Below are 21,680 nucleotides of genomic sequence, written 5' to 3'. Positions count from 1 at the left end.
GGGAAAGGACAGGTGTACAAAGTACAGGTGAGTAAGACATACTGAGAAGGAAACACCAGCACTCTGTGGTCAGTTTGAGTTGTGTGAAACGGGGGAGCAACGACAAGGGGCCTGTTGGGGCCCTTGGCCCTTAAGGGCAAAGAGGGGTATTATCCAAACCTGGTCAGGGCTTGGCTGGATGCTGGGTAAGGTCACTTTCGGTCTTGAGGTGTAATTATCGGGATTAGACTCAACAATGAGCACAATGCCAGAACCATATCCTGTTTCAGTAGGGGCGTGGCAGAGGTTGCAGCAGAACTACATTGAAAAAGATGGAATAAAGGCGATTGTTTGAATCTATAAAACACATCGCAAATAGACATTAGGGAAGGAAACTAGAATAAAATAATTTATTATCCACAAGTCTTTCAGTTTAACCATTAGGTTAGGGATGGTTATGGCAAAGCTCAATGTTCAGCCTGTTAACAGTTTACTGCTTTAGCTGACCACCACACTTGGTAATAGTTACATAGGGTGGGCTTAAGCATTAAAAGTAGTTTATTCACTTTTTTCCTTTTGACACCATCAACCTTGAGCGGACCTCAGTCTCTTCAAAGGAAGCAGTTTGTAAATTGCTCTGCTCTGAAAGGTTTGCTTTGTTTAGGCTTTTCATTTGCATACCAAATGAGGCAGGGACAGGACAAGGGCCTGACCTGAGCTTATTTGGCTACTGATGGCTATCTGGGCAGCCGGTCACGCAAGACGGGATGTAAAGACATCCATCACCAGCAGTGACCCAACAGCTTCAGATGTACAACAAGCACAAAGAGGCAAATGCTTACATGCATGCTTAAATTCAAAACTGCAAAAGCGATATAAGTTTTGAAGTTACAACCCTCTACAATTCGGAGTCACTCTGTAGGTAGTTGGAAGCGGGACACAGACATATTCTAGTTATGCCAGAGCTTTCTATCTGCTAAAAGGGAGCTTTTCTTACCAGTGTTGCCAAGTGCTTGCTAATAGGGGTCTGATTGTTGTGGTTTTCTCTGCATTGTTGAAGTTATTGCAAAGCTCCGTGAGGTGACTGTTGTTGTTGTTGTTATAAATAAAATGAATTACTATGACTTAAGGACTTCACAAGGGGATTAAGCTAATCAGTAAAAATGACTTAATGTTTCTTTACAGTATAGAAAAATGAGTGTGTGTGTGTGTGTGTGTGTGTGTGTGTGTGTGTGTGTGTGTGTGTGTGTGTGTGTGTGTGTGTGTGTGTGTGTGTGTGTTTAAACAAAAGGCCTACAAACTAACACCTAAAGGCAGGTGTAAACTACGTCTGGAAAATGACAACAAATAGAGCGAATACTTTTCCTGTCGAGAATCCTTTCCGGGCAGTGACCGATACGTTAGGATACTTTTTCTATTCGCATGGGAAGTTTGTTCTCTGACTCATGATTTTTCCATGACTTCGCTTTAAATGCTTTAGGTCTTATATGTTTACTGATACCTGATACACTGCTGCCCCGTGTACTTGGTTGTATCCTTGTTTGCGTTTATAGGAACCTGACAGCCAAACATGTGGATCACATTCTGGATCCACACTAGAACTTGTTAACTAAGAAAAGGAAAATAATGACTCACGCTTGTTTCATTTTATCCTGTGCTGTCACTGACAGTTTCCATGTTGCCCTTCATTAACCTGCATTTTGTATCCAAGGTGACTCGCAAAGCTGGACATGTATCTCCCCCCAGGCCTCAAAAGTAGACTATATTTCTGTTTATATGATGTTTAGCCAACCGAAAAATCATAGTGCACTGAACAGGTGACCTTTGTGGCACACTCCGCCCTTTAAAACCCAGTTCAATAAAGTGTGTTTACCCCCCCCACCCCCAAATATTCCCACATAACCACATCTGTAGCTTCGGGCCTTACACACACACACACACACACACACACATGCACAGCCCACCAAAAAATTAAAATTAAGGTATTTATTTAAGGGAGCATTTTCTTTTCAGAATCTAGCCCTCAAAGGGTTAAGGATTTTTTCACTGTTTTACACTGATCATTGTTAGCTTCAACAAATTACACAAATAACAATTAGCAAAAATTTTCTACTTGGATTTTTGTTTGCAAAGTCTCGGTAAGTGAATTGCTTACATTCCAATGAGAATAAAGGATAAAAATATGCCAGAAACAGTCAAAGAGTTTATGATAAATCTCCTGATTAGTCTATATACGCTCTGAAAGCATTTCATTACCTGTTCTATTGCTGGTTAATGCAAATGTCTATTAAGCCAATTACATGGCTGTAGCTGAGTGCTTTTAGGCACGTAGACATCATCAAGACAGTGCTGAAGTTCAAACCAAGACTCTGAACGTGGTTCGGTTGATGGTGCCAGAACAGCTGCTTGGGCATTTCTTAACCTGCAGATCTGCTGGGATTTGCACACATAATCATCTCTAGGTTTTACAGTGAATTGGCCAAAAAAGAGAAAATATCCATTGAGCAGCAGTTCTCTGGGAAAAATGCCTTTTTGATGCCAAAGATCAGAAGAGAACGACCTGATTACTTCTAGCTGATAGAAGTAAAGCTACAACTCAAATAACCACTCATTACAACCAAGGCACGAGAGCTGCTTCTCTGAATGTACAAGACACCAGATCTTGAGCTATAGCAGCAGAAGGCCTCAACAGGTGCCACTCCTGTCAGCTAAGGCTGATAAACACACACTGAAAGCATCCATCATGCCTTCTATCAACAGTTTATGCTGCTGTTGGTGGTGTAATGGTGTAGGATATTTTCTTGGCACACCTTGGGTCCTTAGTACTCTTTAAACACCACAGGCTCCACAAGTGCTGTGGCTGATTATGTCCATCCCTTTATGATCATAGTACCCATCCTCTGATGGCTGACATGTCAAAAAAGTAAAATCCTCTCAAATTAGTTTCTTCAGCATCGTGATTAGCTCACTGTACTCAAATGGCCTCCATGGTTACCAGATCCCAATCCATTAAAGCACACTTGGGATGTGGTGGTGCAGGTGATTTGCATCATGGATGGACCAAAATGTTTCCAGTACCCTGTTGAACTGGTGCCACTTAGAATCAAAGCAAAAGGGAGGTCAAACCCAGGACTAGGTGCAACTAATAAGGTGTCTGGCGAGTAGGGTTGCCAACTCCCTGAAAAATAAATAAGGGACACCTCGTGGCCAGGGCCGGGCGACCCAGTTGTCTTCACCCTTCCCAGTGTGGTGAATTTTCTAGCTCTTTTTTTGTGTGTGAAATTATTTTTTTAACCATTTGACTTGAAGTTGATTTAAGTAGATGCATATTCTATTCTTTGTGATATGAACACATGTGAAACAAATGATCATTTAGCCATTTATTTTTAGCTCAAAATGACAACATTAACACAGTAAAACAGGTCTCTTTCTTAAACAGAAGCCTGTCATGCTTAACTTTTGAGAATATAAGTAAATCTTTCTTTAAAAGAACTCTGTCCTGCTTAACTTAAAATAATAGAAAACAATAGAAAGAAAAATATTCTTGTAACAGTGCACATTTAGTGCATTTAGTACAATTGGCTTCAGCTGAGGTATTATTTCAGCTTTTCTAATGCTAATCAGCTGCTCCTGTTTGTAAACCCGCTTGTTCCCATGATTACGCATCATAACTCATCATCATTATTCATCTATGTATTACTTTTATGTATTAGTCATCAATTTGTTGTAATCATCTATCCTTGCAGTTGTTTATTACACAAAATAAATTATATTATCACACTTCTGGCCACATAGCGCTGATATTCACTGCACATGCCCATATTAACGTTTTCCAGCCAGGTGTTTTCCTTTTCCCATTCTTCCCTTTCTCTGAGGGGAACAAACATTGCTGCTCTAATGCTGGGCTCACACTGTGCGATTTTTGGCCCATTTTGAGCCGATTTTTGAGTGATCGGACCGATTTTGGCCTTCATCGTGCGTCGTGTAGTATACGTGGGGTAACGAGAAGTGATTAACACCTCACGACCAGCTCCCGATCATCAATCGCTCGTGAGGGTGTCACCACAGCCGCTCACACTGCTCACGCGCAAACGTAAACGTTGGTGAAAAAGATGGAGCAGCACGGCTGTGCAGCGTGTGATCTGGACACAAGTGATGGAGGCACAACTTGTAGAACTTTGGAAAGCTCATCCGAGCCTTTTCGATGTGGCATCACAAAATTATCACGACCACAACAACCGTGAAAATAGTTGGATTTACACTGCTGCTCATTCACAGCTCAACAGATCAATGTTTTTCATTAGCAATTTAGCAAAGTTGATGGTAGTGGTGTGTCTGTGTGAGTGAAAGACAGAGAGAGCGACAGATTTTCTGTTATAACCTTCATGTTATGGAGGCACAGTGTGAGCACTCAGGTCGCATCAGAGCATCGGGCGGTATAGTGTGAGAGTACATCGTGACATACGAACTTCTAACCCCTGCGAGTCAATCGTGCAGTTTGAGCAGGAGCTGAATAACGTGACTGAAAAAAATCGCACAGTGTCTGCCCAGCTTTAGGTGTACTGTCGTCCGAGACTTGCACCGCAGAGTCGGCGTTTGTTCCCCTGTTGGCCATGCTTCTTGTTGTGGTCATCTGTTGTCTTCCGGTATTTTCTCCGCAAGCGACCTTTCCTCGACCAATGAGATGAGCAGTAATCTGAATTGTCATACTCGAATTGTCATAAGTGTGCTGTCAGCTCATTGGTCACAAAGCAGGAGAGGGGCTGGGAATTATGTTTTCAAACAAAGTGTTAATTCCATAAACATTTATAGACTACTTTTGATTCTCACTGTATTACGGGACAAAGTGCGTCCCTTATTAGCTCAATACGGGACGTGTACTTTTGTTTCGAAATACGGGACGATTCCGTATTTTAAGGGACGGTTGGCAACCCTACTGGCGAGTCTAGGTACTAAAATCTGATATGGAAAAAACAGCTTCAGTGGTGAACGTTTCACACATGTGCTCCTAAAAGGTTGAGACATGCATATAGTATGTCAAGCTTCTACATGTAAATGTATAATTGTTATAATTGTCTTTGCAGCATGCACGTTTTAGGAAATAGCATGAATGTCTAAAATTTACAAAATTTTTGCAATGTGATCATCGAAGGAAATGATAGACGGCCTGACAGGGCATGTATCAGCCATGTATCATTTTAAATAAGGCCTGTTTGGAATATTTTGGGTATTCAGAGACCCACCAAAGCTTTTACACGTATCAAATATAGCTTGTCTGACAACTGTTTCGATACTGTGCACGTGCAGATGGACCTAAATGGAGTAGTTTTAATAAAGGTGTATGTGTGCATGTCTTGAAGTAAATAGACACCTTGTACTGTATAGAGTCACCTGTGAAACTGATCTGAACAATGCAGTATGCTGTGTCTTATAACATATTCATCAGTTATGAATAATGAATACCAATCTTTCCATGTTAAAGTGAAAAGTCAGGGGTATAGTAGTTGTTGTGAAAGCTGCTGTTCTCACAGGTCTCTTAAATTGGAGGCCTTTAATCGCTCAGTACGCACTAAATGATTGTTCGGTCTTTTCTATTGTTTTATCCACCTGTCCGCTTCTCCTGCCCTTCTGCTCAGGTGACTACGAGATAATTATAGAGATTTACGTTGTCTTAGAAGAAATTGGAGGACTTAGCCCAGGTGTGATGTTTAAAGGTCCCTCATTACACTGTTCAGCACTCAGCCACTGAGTTCTACCGAGTCTCTCGCCAATTAGCTCCCTGTCTGCCAGGGCAGAAAAACCACCTCACTCGCTCAGAGCAGATAACAGAAATATGGAATACAGCTTTTGTTGGTGTCATTGTTGTTCTTGCAGTTCTTTTTGTACATCACAGTGTTTTTAACTCTATATTGTACTTTTGCATTTGCCCTGTTGTTGCAAGAAACAACAAGTCTCACTTCTTTTCACAAAGCCTGAGAATCACCAAGGGAGCAGCATGCACACAAGCAGTCTAGCAGCCACAGCCGTGCTCTGACTTGCCGCCTGCCACCAGCAGCAGGTAATTGGCCCCAAAGGATTTGGTGTGGGAAGGTGTGTATGGATGGCACGGTTGTATCCCATAATCTCCAATGGGCCATATTGCTATAGGGGAGCGGAGCGAGGCATACTAATTATTACTATTTCACAACACAACTGTTTGGCTCCAAACTGCTGCTGTGATCAACTTGACATCCACGACACGCACAGAGATAAATGGAGTAATATTCAGAATTCATACATGACCATAATCCACATAAATATACCCACTGTTGAATGTTAATGTGCTCTAAATATGGTCGACACAAAGGTTGGAAAAGTAAAATTGTCATATTAAAAAAAGTAAATAAACACACACACATACACACACTGGCAACTGAGGGGTGTACTTACTACCAAGCAAGATGAATGGGTTAGTGAGCTATGTTGAGCTTAAAGTCAGATTGCTCTGTATTACGAAAGTGGTTCGCTTTTTACTTGGCTAAAGTAAAAAGTAACATTTAATGTTTAAAAGTATCCAGTTTAAGCATAAGCATTATTCCTAAGGACGTGCTTGTTAAAATAAATATATTAACTCAAACTAAAAATTGAAATTTGTCCAGTCTCTGCCCTAGATCACCAGATTAATGATTTTCTGCAGCATGAATCTCTCTCTCACAACACTGCTGAATCTTACTGTTGTGGGTTTTTTATGTTCTTATCACCATTTCATTATTATCATCTGAAAACATCTCTGATTGGACTAGGCGGCTCTCACAGGCTTCATTTTCTGTGAAGAAGGGTCACATGACGAGCTTGTAGCCTAAAGCAGAAAGCACAGCTCAACAGAGAAAATAGAAAACCACTGTAATAATACCTGTTATCTCCACTTGGGGTTTTAGATTTTTTTTTTAAGCCAGCAAACACAAAGACAGCATGAACTTCCTTCATGGTATACCCCTCTGGCCTACAACCATCACCTATCTCACACTCTGACCACATTACGTAACATACAGCTGTCGTTTTCCCCTCCACATGGTAACATTTCAACTCAGTATCGCTAAATAGTGAACTAGTTTTTACAGAAATTGTAGAAATGATGATGTTGTAATGATAGATATTAATAGTAAATATCATGGGGCAGCCAAGAACATTATGCTTTTTAATTTGTGGTAAAATGTATTACCACATTATTTTTTGAAAAAAGCATCCATTACAAATCATTAACTGCAAAGTTAATGATAATAAATCAAGTCAGACCTCAGTGGTACATGAGAAGCACATCTTCTTAAAGTCAAGTTCAATGTCATCTGAATGGATTCTTATCCATCCTAAAACTGCATGTATAGACACTCACACGCTAAAGTTTGACTCTTGTTGCCATTCAAACACACCTGCAGAGCAGCCGGCTGGCTCAAATTTCAGTCATTCGCCGTCCAGACGCTGGAGTTTGTTTAGGAAATGAGCGTAAATGGTGACCTGAAGGTCATCATTCATTGTGTCGTGCTTTAAAAAGCTTGTCAGCCTTGCCTTCTTCACATCCAAAACTGGCATTGTCAGTCTTTAAAGGATTTCTGTGTGTTCAGTTGGACGGCATTATGAGGTGCTAGGAGAGCGTACCATCTCCAAACACACCTGTCCGTTTCTTCCAAAAGACTTTCCATTTGATCTCATGTAATTAGCTCACTGTATAATGCATTTACTAAAGCATTTGAATGAAGGCAATAAAGATTTTTCAAGGATGAGATATCTGCTTTAGCTTATGTGCATGTCAGTTTCATTCAGGCATGACAACATGAACAGGAGCTGAGTGCCCATTGCACAGGCCTTTGAGTCTTTGGGGCAGAGATTATTCTGAAAGGAAAATCATGCTTGGACAGCACATACAGCTGATTATCAAAGGTTCATCAATCAAAGTTATATTTATGATAAACACAAGTTCAAAACTGCTTTTAATTAGCCATAGATAATGTCTGGTGTCGTAACAGCATCACCATTCATTTTTAACTCTGAGACCAGGCGAACCAAAGGGAGGCTGACAGATAAATGTAAACTGGAAGTAGGTCTACTCGGTGCTTTGTAAATAAATCACAAGTCTGTTTTAACCAGAAGTCCCCAGGAAGTGAATATTAACTGAAACTAAATCAGGAACTAAAAGTCCTTCTTGTGTAGACCTGTTTGCATTTCTACCACACCGGAACGACCGAGACCAAACGGACAAATTCCAAAGATTATATTTTAAGAGAAAACTTTGTGATCTTTGTCTGATTCTTACACACCATACAGGAAGTAGTCATAGTTTTGAATGTCTGCAAACATAAAAGGTCGCCTCCAGTCCCAGTATTGATACAATTGGCAGGCATTGCTTGCTGCTCAATGGAAGTCATTGTTACTGCTAGAGTGGCAGAGTTTGTCTTCAAAGGATGGTGTTTGCTGACACGCACTTCAGCACTCTCAGAGAATTTCTTTATCATGTCCTGTAGCATGAAACATTTGGGACAGGAGGGTTTGGGGCTGATTGGAAGAATGCTAAAAGAGCCTTGCAAAGATAGAAAGCAGTTCCCAGTGGTGTCTTTTATACTGAAACTTTTTTCAGCTGCAAAGATATTCAGGGACTAGCCTGAAAAAACCCCTGCAACGACTGATCGATTCTCACAGTCTGCCCTTTTTTAAAATTTTAGAATTACAACTCTTATTTCTAGATTTTACCAGTGTTTTTAGACCCAAAACATGTTCCATGAAATATGGGAAGGGAGTGGGAGGGCAGGAGCTGTGCCAGTTTTACAGTGTGAATTATGTATGGATCTTCAAACCTTCAGTAACAGAGTTCAGCAGAAACAAAGTCTGTATTCACAATGAAGGAAAAGATCTGTGTGTAATTCTGATACAATTTAAAAAATGTTGAATTTAAAATGATTAAGGGTTTGATATAATACCCAAAGAGCCTGCCTCCATGACAAAAAGATAAAAATAAAAAATAAGATAAACACACTCCAAACATCATACGAACAGTAAATGTATCGTGTGTTAGTCTGCCATTTTTTTTGTTTGAAGCCTTTTTCATTCAAGTGTAGCATTCTTAACTCTTATCATCACTTTAAATAAAAAGCTCAGAGAATCACTGACGCTCTAAAAGCTGAGCCTAGTCACTGTAACATGGTATGAACTGTCACGACAGGTCAAAAAATATGGGAAATTCATTTCTGAAGGTTCATTTCAGCCTTTGTGCCCTGAGGACGGCCACACATCACACACTGAAAGAAAACACAGTGTCTACAACGTTTTTTGGTAAACATGGTTTAAAGCAGCGGCCCCCAACCTTTATTGCGCCACGGACCGGTTTATGTCCAACAATATTTTCACGGAACGGCCTTTAAGGTGTGGCGGATAAATACAACAAAATAAAACCAGTATTGGTACCAAAAAAAAGGAAGAAGATTTATTCATAACACACGGGAAAAGACCCAGGGAAACCGAGTTAACGATAAAAATGATAAAAATAAATAAATAAAAAAAATGATAAAACTGATAAAAACCCTGAAAACCATAAATTTCACACCCGAGCCTCAACTCTTGCAGCCCAGTACCAAACGACTCATGGACCAGTATTGGTCCGCTTAAAGGATTAAGTCCAGTAGTTTTTCATTTTATGTTGACACTATAACTTTTGCAAACTTGTGTCTCAATGTTGCTAAAAATACTTGACATGTACAGTGCATTTTTTGTTTATTCTTTTGTTCTTTGCATGTTAAGTAATAACTGATCTCTCCCACACTGTCTGCTTTGAGGAGGGGGGGGCAGTAATCGCAGGTTTTGCAAATGATGCAAGATGTGTTTGTGATTTGGAAGCTCTCCAGGGAAGCAGGGTTCAGGTGAAGACGCCATCAGGAAGCGTCCCACTGGGACCAGTTACCAAGAAACACAGCCCTCAACCCCATATGCACCCTCCACTTCCTCCATGTGTCAGGGCCGAGGGCGAAAACAAAAACCACCCACACTGCAGCAGATATTGCGAAGTGACCAAAAGCAGCCGGAAGCAACTGAAATGAAACCTGCTTAAAAGTATAAAAAAAAGCTTTAAAGTCCACATCAAGCCTGAAACAGCTCAGTGCCAAGGCAGCACAGTCACACTTCTCAGAAACAGCCCCGGCTTCCCGCATCACCTGTTTACTACTTCTAAAACTAGTCTGCCTTTTTAGGTCATCACTCTCAGTCGCAAACAAGTGACACTACCTCCATCCCAGATAGGAAATAACGGTCAGCCCCCATGTGGCCCATATTTGCAGTTTGTATGGGCCATACTTGGTCTTGACACTAACACGGTAGGTCTGGCTGCTTCAACATATCGAAAGGATCCAGATGTTAGGGGTTTTGTGGCATTTGGATCACATCTGGCAGGTACAGCCTTTTAGAGGGTCGTAGATACCAAATAAAGCCCAGATCAGACCCAAACGCTTCTCAGTGTGATTTCTTTCTTTCAGAATCACACGAAGAGTCGTCTAAACATTAAACTCTGGTAATAAAAGAGAAAACTAACTGTACACACTGTACTGTAACTTACCTCTGAACTACTTTTACAGTGTTTTGCTATTACACATACTACGAATCTGTTTGACTTGACTAGGAACTCATCATAAAGGCTTTGTCTCTCATCACTGTCTGTTGCCAGTAAATTACTGCCGAGCCATATAAAATGGATGCAATTAAGTGAAATTTATAGCTTAAATCTCTTTGCTGCTCTTTGAAATCCTGAACGTCGCTGCCAAAATATACATCTGACCTAAGCGGTAAGGGAGGGGAATAGGGAGATACCGAGAAATTCAACCTTTCCACTCAAACTTTAAAACAAGGGGCCGAGGGCTAAGAGATTTTTAAAATAAGCTCAAGAGTGAGCCATCTTCAGCTAATCTGCAGCTATTCTAAACACAAACTCACACTTCATTAAGGAACTCGTGCTGTGGCTCGCTGTGAGCACACTGCATATCGGATCAATGCAGGAAAAAGCTTTTGTTCCTCATGCAAACAGAGTTCAGGTTCCGCAACTGTAAGTGGTGTAAGAGCTGTTGAATGTTTATGTGAAAGGAAACAGATTTCCCCCTGAACTGAATAGATCCCTTTGTGCATTTACAGTATTGCTTATTAAAAACACGCCAACACTCATTGCTGAGCAAATGCTGCAGCGAGAGAACTGACAGGGACTGGACATATAGAGCATATATCCTACATAGTGGACAGCAGAGAACTTCAGTCTCGGACTCCTGGCTTACTTGTGGGTCTCGGATATTTAAAAGTAGAATGGGGAGCAGAGCCTTGAGCTTTCAGGCCCCTCTTCTGTAGACCGAGCTTCCAGTTTGGATTCAGGAGACAGACACTATCTCTACTTTTAAGATTAATCTTAAAACTTTACTGTTTTAATAAACCTTGCAGTTAGGACTGGATCAGGTGACCCTGAACCCTCCCATAGTTACATAGTAGGCCTACGATGCTGGGGATTTCCCATGATGCACTGACTTCACTCACCTTTTTCACTTACTATGTGTTTAAACACCACTCTGTATTTAATCATTAGTTATTATTAAACTGCCCTGTGTGGTGACCTGTCCAGACGGATGGATATTAATCTCTTGCTCTCTACCAGTGCACATCTTTTGTCCCGTCTCCCTCCCTCACAGCCAACCAGCTGCCCCTCCCCTGTTGGAGGTTTCTGCTGTTAAAAGGGAGTTTTTGCTTTCCACTGTTGCCAAGTGTTCGCTCGCAGGGTCATGTGATGGTTGAGTTTTTATTTCTCTATTATTGTTGTGTCTTTACAATAAAAAGGCGACTGTTGTGATTATAAAACAAAATTGAACATCAAATAGTAAGCTACACCTTCCTTTCTACATAAAGCAAAAAAGTGTTACACTGAATGATGAATGTTTTCTGCTGCTAAAAGCTGCACTTGAATTAGATAATTATATAGCTAATCATATAGAGTATATATGTGAAGCACAGGATTTGATAAAAAGGAGGTAGGATTCTGGAAAACCACTCCAGCTTCGATCTCAGTTGACTCCCAAGTCTGTCCTCAGATTTAATTCATAGAGCTGGCTATGCGAGTAAATCATCAGCACATGAAAACATGCGTGTCAAAGTCCACAGGCCTAAACATTACCTCGGCCTCTCTGCTGCACCAGCCTGTCATAGTAAGAGGCTACACATTAACATATTCAGCACAAAGGCTTCCTCAGCCACAGCTTTTACAACGCCAAACACACCCTGTGGATTCGGGCGCCGCTCTGTAAACACTACAGTTTCCAGACGGCAGGCAACTGGGTTCATATAATCCTTACGGCCAATCAGAAAAGAGGCAGCTAGGTGCAATACAATGCATGAGAACCTGTGGAGGAGCAGGTGCCATGGAGACCAGCTGTTCATCGGCTGAGGAAGTGAAGGTAAGGGCTGTATTTTGGCGGTCAGAGTGTATACACTCATCCCGTATGATGCTGCTGTTTTATGGCCGGCGCTCTGTTCATGGCAGTGTGTTTATGCTATCTAATCTGCGATCATTCAGGAAGACACTGGCATTAAGGAGCCTCTGAATCAACATACTGAAATTTAGCCAAGAGTAGGCACCATAAAACAGCTGAAATTTAGCAAACGCACCCCACGAGCTAACTCCACCTTGACATTTTAGGATTAAATACGACTAAACACTGCCATCAAAGCTCCTGTCGGTGCATATCCAATAAGAAAAACCCTCCCTTCTCCTTTTCCACAATGTGTTTCTCATAAGGTTGGAAAGTAAAGACACTCAATAGATGTGGGAAGTCCTGCAGCTTTGACCCCACCTGACCTACCTGTGGATGAGCATAATCTCTGGCCTGGATGACCACCCAGTCTCTCCTTTCCTTCAAAGCAGGCCGAGAGGTGAATCTGCAAACGTGTCCCCGTAACTCACATCTCCTCTAGAACCTCACACTCTCCTGTTCACCCGGTGCTCTGAGACCAAGTGCATTTAAAACGTGAACTGGGAAAAACTGAGGAAAAGATGCTGGCAGCTGGTGATGTGTGTTGAGAGGAATGCACCGGTGTTATCACTCACTGAGTTATGCAAGAGCGATCCGGTGGAAACCTTTGCCTGGTACAGTATTGGGCCTCAGCCTGCTTGTGCATAAGCTAAACACACTCAGTGGCGCTCTGGCACATACACACACAGCCGAGCAGTTCCTGCCCTGAGGATTTTCTAATTACCCTCAGTGAATGGGAGGCAGTCGGACACACAGAGGGCCAACCGCCTGGGTTATCACACACACTCACCCAAGACTCCCCTTTTTTCTTCCAAATATACAGTAGTATTTTTAGCTTTCATCTATGGCTTTTTTCCCCTAAGAAGCCATAAAGTATATGGGAGGTATCCTGAGGAGAAGACTTGTTCTGGGCAATGCTGTAGGCCAAGCTATAACGAAAACCTTTATATCAGTGTGCTTTCAGTTCCCTCACAGAGGGAACTCGTTACAGAACATTTTCAATGCAAAGTTTAAAATATTCTTGTTTAAGGCTGCCTTTCAACTTAGAGCCTGTTTGTTGATCAGAGGCAGAAGAATAGAATATACGTTGATTTATCTGTCAACATATTTCAGTGCAGAAAAAGATCCTGATTTGCACTTTGCTATTTTTCCCCCAAACTCCTTCACACACAGAGCTCAGGTACTACAGACACTGGCTGTTTTATCAAGCTGCTAATCCAGTTTAAAGTTTCTTTAGAGTGGCGATGTCACTCTCCATTTAAATCACAGGCTATGTACAGTCAGTCCACTTTGGACTTTAGTGGGCCAGACCAGTGATACCTCGCTTTCTGTCCATGTAAAGTTTAACTACACACGTTTAATCCTGAGATGTCGTAATGTAAGACAAAGAAGTGAAATTTCGACAGTATGTCTCAGAGTGTACACATGTCAAAGAAAGTCTGCTTTAGTAAAGAAGAAGAAAAGACAAGAACTTTTCTCTCATTTTATTGTTTATAGATTACTTAATTACTTTGGCGAGGTATGAATGGCCTCCCCGTGGTCTTTATCGGTAGAACAAGCTTTAAAATGTATGAAAATACAGTTTAAAGTCCAAAATTTACACCCCTGCTCTACAACAAGCAGCCATCTTAAACACACCTTCTGGCAGGTATTTAAAACCATTATCTTAAATAAACTTTAATCTCGTTGGTCACCAGGACTTTAAAACTGCTACTCGCCAGTCAAATCTGAGAAACGCTGCTTAAAAAGATTTTAAAAAGCCAGGTTCTCCTGAGAATCATACTTGCACCACCATCTTTGCTGTTACTAATTTCTCCCATAAATTCTTTGGGTGTCATATCTTTCATGATGTCTCACTCCAGTCTTGCTTGAACTCGCATGCTAAATGAACAGGGAATACTGTGAAAATACCAGCTGTAACTCATGACATTAAAGGTGTGCGCTTCAAAACACGGAACAATTGTGTGTGTGTCGGGGGGGGGGGGTTCTTTGCAAATGTTATCAACCCTCAACTGTGAAAACAAGTTTTAAAGGATCCCACATTCTGGCGCCATACAAAAGTCAAACTCAGCTGCACACTGTCTTTCCAAAAGCTTTTTTTCCCTCCTTCATCTCATTCAGAGGGACCAAGTGAGGAACTCCCGGCGATGAATGCAGCGTGGTAGCAAGCTGCAGCCCCAGGCTGCAGAGCTGAATGGAGCGACAGTAAGGTGAGGAAGAGTGGTATCAAATGAACACATGAAAGAGGGAGGTTACTGGATTTAAGGGTTTTTGTCTTTGGACTGTTCAAAGGAGACAGCTGTCGACTGCACAAGGCTCAGCTCTATTCATGTGGAGGGGGGGGGGGTGACCGCAGACAGACCACGCCAACATACACACACACACACTTCAAAAGAAGTTGTGTGCAAATGTACGTCAACTCAGTGTTTTCAGGACAGATTCACATGTTATTATCATTTAACATGACTTCATTCAAACATAACTGCGTCTGCATCTTATTGCCTCTTAGACTGCAGTGCACAGAGCCGCTGCAGGTGGGGCACAGATAAGTGAAACTAAGGTAAATGAAGGATTTTTGAACAAGTAAACAACCATTTGATGACACTTTTAAAATCAAATCAAACCAAATCAAGCTGCCAGGGTTCCAGAAACAATAACCTCATACTAAAGGTGAAAAGCTGGAGAAAAAAAAGGTTGAGTTGTCTTTTTCAGTGGGTTTGCTGAGAGAAAGAAGGGCGTGGCACCTGGAGCACCGCTAACAGCGACAGTGACACTAGAGGCCAAAACTACCTGTGGGCACAATTTGCCTTAGTGCGCCACACTACCAGCTTTGGGGAATAGGCCCCTGCATGAGATTGGGCTGTACTGTCCCAATACACAGCACATAAAAGACAAGCAAACAGGCCAACAGCCAACTGAATAACAGGCTTCTGTGTTTATTAAACAGAGGACAGGAAGGTGAAAAAACATGAAGTTAAGGTGAAAGATTGGCTCTTTTTTTAGCATCTGAAATCGGACTCATCAGAAAAAATATCTGTCATATCTGTCCACATAATTTTCCATGTTTCTTTCATGTCAGAGACCCACAGGACCTGACGGTGTTACCTCAGGAGCGCTGCTATGTTGGGACTAAAAAGGCCCTGAACTTTAAAGCTCTATCCAACACAGTGGCTGTCTGTCTCCCTGACCTGTGTAACACATTGTGTAACACAAAAATTTTCATCAACCAAAAAAACTGAAACATAGGCTTGTGGAAAGTGCTGAACCCAAAAATTACTACAGGCCAGACTATTTGTTGGACAGTTACAATTAAATGCTACAAAAATCAACAACACCACACATGGCAGAAAAGCCCAGCCCTGTGGCTGCTAACACTTTTAGCCACTTTCTCCATCAGAGCGCTACAGAGAGACACACAGACAGCCACACTGTCTCACATACACACACGCAGTGCTGCAAAAATATATTTGCCCCTTACTGATTATTATTAATAGGATTGTCACACTTGAATGTTTCACATCATCAAACACATTCGAATATTAGACAAAACGTGACAAGGTCATTTTGACTTTAACCTGCCGCAGAAGTAAATAGTTTTCTTAAATCATGAGTTAATTGTGATTAACCACATTGTTTTGGAAAGCCTTCAGTTTCACTAGCCACACCCAAGCCTGATTATTGCCAGACCATTGATTTGAGAAATCACTAAAATGGAACCTGTGTGACAAAGTGAAATAGGCTAAAAGATCTCTCAAAGCAACACATCATGCTACGATCTAAAGAAACTGAAGAACAGATGAAAAGCTATTTCTAAGGCTTTGTGACTGCAGTGAACCACAGTGAGAGTGTTTATCCACAAATACAAGTCCCCAAAAAAAGGGTCAAATACATTTTCACCGCACTGTAGCAGCTAACCAGCGTAGGAGGAAATCCGAGCACCAAGAGGACTTCCACATGTGCTCTATATAGGCACAAGGAGAACCCATAAATTCCCCAAGCTGCCCCACTTTTAGTCTCGATGCCATTTTTAGACTTTTTTTTTTTTAAATTTTCTTATTTTTAAAATAACCTATATCCATATTTATTTCAGCAACAAAGTTGGGCATTTTTACGCTGGAGCCTGTAAAGAAGTACTGGCAACGTTTATGAAAATGTACTTTTGAGATTTCCTTTTTCAACTTCGGCGGTTGTTGCTTTGTTCATATGACAAGTGTGGAACATACTGAGGCCTGCAGTGCAGCTGCTGAGGCCTGCAGGTGAATATCACTGGCATTTGAATAAATTCATGGATCTGCCTCCTAATCAGGTCACCTGGGGATGCGTTTAATCACTCTTTGCTTTTCTGAAGCAGTGCAGTGAAACACCACCCTGCATTACCTAACTGCCATATACCTACCTTTTAAAACCCTACCACAGATCTGGTGTATATTTATACCATGTCCTTATACAAATACTTCTGTATCTTTATTTACAAAGCCACAGATCCATATCAGTGTGCTGCACACTAAGGGCCTGATTAAATATGTCTTTAATGTAGTCAGACAAGTTTGTTCCTTGAGTTTTTAGGCACCCACCAGCATCACAACTCACAGGAACAAAAGGAAAGCACATTGATAGTTGCTTTAAGAAATATACGCAGCTTGCACGACACCACTGAAGCAAACGATGATCCTGTATGTCTACACTACAGCTGTTTTTAGCACTGATCTAGGATCAAAACTCCCCTGACTGATGCGTGGATTTTTTGGATGAATTGTGGGGGGGTTTCAGTTGTTGAGGAGATAAAACGTGGAATAGTGAGACGTTGAAAGTGAAGCACAAAGTTTCACCAGGTGCACAGAAAATCCCAGTCTGACACTGAAAGTCAAATCACTCTCTCCTTTGCCTGAAGCAGCTTTTTCTGCTGTCTGAGCTGCGTCATCACCGTAGCGCATCTTCGGTTGATATTTGCATCAGAGGCAAATCAGGCAGTATGTGGGAGAGCCTGGGTACACGGGCAGAGCTGTAGCAGCTTCTGAGCCACCACTTTTCATTTGGTTCTGTTTCACTGCCTGTATTTTTTTAACTAATAGAAAATGTGGGGAAAACAGCCACAAGCACAGATAAAGTAATAATATAGTCCATATTATCTACATTATATCTATCGACATTTCTTCCAACTGAATGGACCAGCGATGGTCACGCTATAACCCCTGCTCCTCCAAAGGCTTCACTTCTATTTTCCTATGCAAATAACTTTGCATCCATGGACTGCCTGCAGGAGACAAGGCTGCTCTGTCATGTTCAGGCCTCTCTTCCTGACCTCTTTTGTTCAAATCAAACCAAGATGCAAAACTGGCTTCTGCCGCAAACATAACTAACAGGCAGCGCCCTTTGTCTGTGACAGTTTCGCACAGAGACGAGCTGCGGGGGAACTGAAAACAGCCACAACCGCTCTTTTAGTGATGTGTGAAATGAATGAAAGAAATGTGATGGATTAGATTTTTTATTTTAACCTGCCTTAGAAGTAAAATCCCTATGATCTGGTTTTATTTATGGTTTCCGAACAATGTGAACGCACTACAACTCACACAAGACGTATCCTGTGGGTGTCATCAGGCCTAATTAACCTGCATCATTCTTTGTTTACCCATCTGCTGTGGTGGGGGTCCCACTACATATGGACTGTATTATCCTATAAGAAGTGTAATGACCACCTTTTTTACAAATCTGCAGCAAAGGGGGACACTCTGGGCAGCAAGGAAACAGCTGGCTGACTACAATGAGGGCAAGATGGGATGGGAGGAGTTAGGGTGGGGATGCAGAAGGGGGTGGTGGGTGCACAAGTTGCGGCATGGGCACGCTATTGAAGTGTTAAGCAGTTAAGGTGTGGCAGGTAGTGTGGGGAGATGGCTATGCACTAAAATGCTGTTCAAATGGCTTTGAGGCAACTGTGGAGTCGCATCAATGATCAGCTGTACCTGGGAAACACACACACACGCACAAAGAAACGAGCTCCTGTGTGGGGTATTGCGAGCACAAACACCGAAATTACACAAGGCTCTCGTGTGCCCAGAGAGTTGAGCCAAGCTCGGCTGGTGTTGCATCAGTGGGAATCTCATCATAGCAACAGATGCCCACAGTCAGCCTGGGAGGAAGGCGAGAACAGGAGCACAAAGGGGAAAACAAGGTGCTCGCCTCCTGAAAGGAGCAGGTGCATCATTTCCATCGTGTATCAAAAAGCCTATAAAACATATTCAACATATAGTTTTCTTGGATTTTATCAGCACTTTGATAAGAATACACCCAAATCATCACAAATTGGAGCATCGGTTATCATTTACCACCAATGCACAACCGACCCCTTGCTGTTACTGAGATTGTAAAGATCATTTCTGTATCCTCAGATAATCGTCTTGTGAGACATTAGCAGTAAAATAACAGGATTTCTGCTTCTTTGTTTAAAGCAAGGGATGCTGTCTTAGTAACAAAGGTATTGTCTTGTTTGGGGATTTAAATGTTCCCATTAAAAGCAAAATCTGAGGGTGACACTATATGTTTATTAGCCTGTGCTACTTATTTATCATGTGTTTATTATTTATTAATTATTTGTGACCGAGAGGAGACACTGAGACTTCCAGGAAACTTTAAGTCATTGTTGTTAAAGAGAAGCTTTAATCCCATGGGTCACAGTTATCACGATCTGTGCCATTAAAACTAAACGCAGGATCTTTCCTTTTTCCCCAGGAGGACTAACTATACCGTGACAGTCAGTAAACCTGTGCAGCTCTGGAGCAGTTTCATCAGGTTTGATAAGACTAGACTAGATAAGACTAAGACTAAAACAATCCTAGAAGCCTGGATATTTTGGCCTTTGCTGCTACTACTACTATCTTTGAGCTCTTGAAACTAAGTGGGAGTGCAGCCGTGAAAAGCTTGAATCCCCCTTCAGCACTGCGAAGCTATGAACTTATACATGAACTTAATAAATTGTTTCAGGAATGCTCTGAAGCTTTCTTTGCAAATATTGGGCAAAATGCCTCAAATTAAAAGGAAAACAAGTCTATGTGTAATAATTATTTTTTAATTATCCTCCATCCTCTAAACTTTTCCCTTTTCTCATTCCCTTCCTTGTACCTGACCATTTTCGGAGGAATGTTCCTCAGTAATTAATTTCTCTATCACAACAAAGCATGCTCAATCCTTCTTATATCATCTCTCCTTGTTGAAATATCATCTACCTGGATAGAAAAGCTCACAAAACAGAACACTATCAGTCATGGATTTGCCTCCCCAGAGCCCAGACCTCGACATTATTGAAGAAGTGTGGGATCATCTCAACAGAGAACAGAACAAAACGCAGAAACATCTAAAGAAGAGCTTTGAATGTATTGGAGAAATATTCCTGAAAACTACTTAAAGGAATGACTAGAAAGCTGACTAAGGCTGTGTTACAGAGTAAACATGGTCATAACAAAAATACTGACTTTCAAGCTCGTTAGAGCTGCACAAGCACTGTTTTTACCTTATATGCTATATATAAATAAGAATTTTGCACAGCACTGTATATTTGTGCTAATACAATCCTAAAGTTTCTTCAGTGAAGAAACAGGAATGACCGACTGGGGGACGTCTGACAATAAAAACCTCATCTGCTCTGTTTTGTAGCCTGAACTTCTAGCAGAGGATCTCAGGCTACATTCAGGCTCACATGAGGTTTTGTAGGTCAGAGCTGCAGGACATTATGAGGAAAATCCCCATGTCTACTTAAATACTCTTGTTAATAAATGACAGTGTTATTCATTTTTATTGAATCGTTTTTGAGGTCTTTCTGTAGCATTTTGGGCCTGTAAAGTTTGTTAACTGTTTTGTTTTGGGGGGATTTAAAGAAGAAGTATTACTGGTGAAAACATGCTAAATGTTTTTACAATGTATTTGAAATGATGCAAACAAAGCTGCATCTCAGGAGTCGAATAGCCAGAATTATTTGTGCCAAACATCATTCCAAATTTGGGATGGTTCGTAGGTCTTTCACAGGCTCTAAAGATGAACTTAAAGTTGTCCACTGTGTTTGTGAGACATTTAGAGAAGGTAAAGGGAGCCCTCCTGCCGCATTTTCTTTCCCTTTATCTCCCGCTTTATTTCAGCGAGTGAGCAAAACTTGCAGGTGTGGACGTTTTAAAGTTATGTCCCAAAACAAAGCAACCGATGATGGGACAACAGTTGTTTAGTGACAGTGTAAACAAAGCCAGGTTGAATACTGGTTTCTTTCCCCAGTGGGCGAGTTGCGTCACTAAACCTTAGCATGAAAAACTCGCAGCATCTTTTTGGTTAACTTCCATCAAAGCATCAAAACTGGACCGCGCAGAGTTCGGAGGGCAAAGCTGCCACAAAGACTGAAGAGTTGAGAGGAAGTGTTGAGCCGGATTTCTCTGTGACTACAAACACATTCTGGTTTTTTGGTGTTTGTTTTACACTTCATCAATGAAACAGGACACAGAGGAATATGTGGACTTCCTGACTCAGGGTGCCACACCTTGTAACAAACAGCTGACTCTCAGGGGATTGTGGATGTGGCAAACAGGTAAACAGTGCTGAAAACACACCTCTGTAGGAAGAGTCACACTGTGATAACGCCACAGATAAACTGTGTTTTAAAGCAGAAAAAGTGACAGAAGACTGAATCATGCTAAATGCTAAAAGAGGCATAATCTGCATTTATTCCTGATCTGTCCAAAATCTGATGGAGCATCAAATAAAAGTTAGTCTAGAACCAAATGATGTGAGGCTGAGAGCTTTGAATCATATGACACTTCCTTCCCCGGGCTCGTTATATCAGACACGTGAAAGTGTACGCACAAACCTATTGTGCTTTCACCTGTTCTTTTCTTCCCCCCCACAGTTACCAGGCAATACAGTAAACACAGTGAGCGTCTGAGCAAACCTGTAAGACAACTTAAAAACTGGAATATGAAGCAGCGTGCGTCATGTCAGCCATTGGATCCCTACTTAGTCATGCTGATACAGTTCATACACAGGTTCATGAGTTTGAAAACCCCCGGTTATATTGATCATTAGCTTTACGTTCTTCAGTAATATTGAGAGCACATTAGATTAAATAGCACATTTCAAAGAACCCAAGTCAAAGGCCTCAGTGAGTACATGACAGTTTTTTATCAACTGCTTTTTAAAAATGTAGTC

This window comes from Astatotilapia calliptera, chromosome 20, assembly GCF_900246225.1.
Source record: "Astatotilapia calliptera chromosome 20, fAstCal1.2, whole genome shotgun sequence".
Classification (NCBI taxonomy): domain Eukaryota; kingdom Metazoa; phylum Chordata; class Actinopteri; order Cichliformes; family Cichlidae; genus Astatotilapia; species Astatotilapia calliptera.
Note: the sequence above shows the minus strand (reverse complement) of the source record.